Source organism: Alligator sinensis, unplaced genomic scaffold (assembly GCF_000455745.1).
Source record: "Alligator sinensis unplaced genomic scaffold, ASM45574v1 scaffold265_1, whole genome shotgun sequence".
Lineage (NCBI taxonomy): Eukaryota > Metazoa > Chordata > Crocodylia > Alligatoridae > Alligator > Alligator sinensis.
In genome coordinates, this window is record NW_005842961.1 from 123,355 (window position 1) to 124,317 (window position 963).

The following is a 963-nucleotide window of genomic DNA, read 5'->3' on the forward strand; positions in this document are numbered from 1 at the left end:
AGCCGCCGAGACACCAGACGCTTCCTACCTGCGTGCGCGGCAGGCCTGGCCCCACCTCCAGCATCGGGAGGGGGATGGGAGCTCTGGGAAGGGAGCCCCCCACCATGACCACCTGCCCCACACCCCCCTCCACAGCTTGCTCACAGCACGGGCCATGGGTTGGGGGGGAAGGGTAGCGGGGGAGCAGCTCTGAGCTGCTCTCAGGATCGATCCCAGGGTGCCCAGCGATGGGCAGGCTCCTGCATTTGGGGGTTTCAGGCCCCACAGAGGCACTGGGTGAAGGGACTCACCCAAGGCCCTGCAGTGAAGCAGTGGCAGAGCCAGAGCCAGAACCTGGGAGTCCCAGGCTGTAGATGACCCCCAAGTGCTGCAGCTGCCCCCCTGCTGGGTGTGCCCTTCCCCACCCCCAAACCTGTTCCTGGGGCAGGGAGAGCCTGAGATAGGAGAGAACCCAGGAGTTTGGGCACCCAGGCCTCAAACCACTAGGCCACCCAGCCTGCCAGTAGCTGCCTGACTGGAGAGGCAGGGCCGGAGGGCAGCGCAGGGCAGGGAGGGATTGGGGGGACAGCTACAGAGGTGTGAGCATGGGTATCAGTGTGTGTGCATGCACACGCATGTGTCTGTGTGTACATGTATGCACGTGTGTGTATGTGTGTGTGTGCACACCTGTGTGTATGCACGCCTGTATGTAGGTATGCATATATGTGTGTGTGTGTGTGTGTGTGTGTGTGTGTGTCCCAGGCACAGGCCAGGCCAGGCCCAGGTGTGAGCATATGCATGTGCTTCTTCCAGGGGCCCGTGCAGAGGCCTGGCATGTGTGCATGTCCCAACAGGCCTGTGCTGCCAGGTGCTCACACATGCACTCCCACGTGTGCGCGAGGCAGGGCGTGTGCGTGTGGGTGGGCCGGCCGGGTGCGTCCCTGCCCCACGCCGCGGCAGGTGTTTACCCCGTATGTTCGGCGC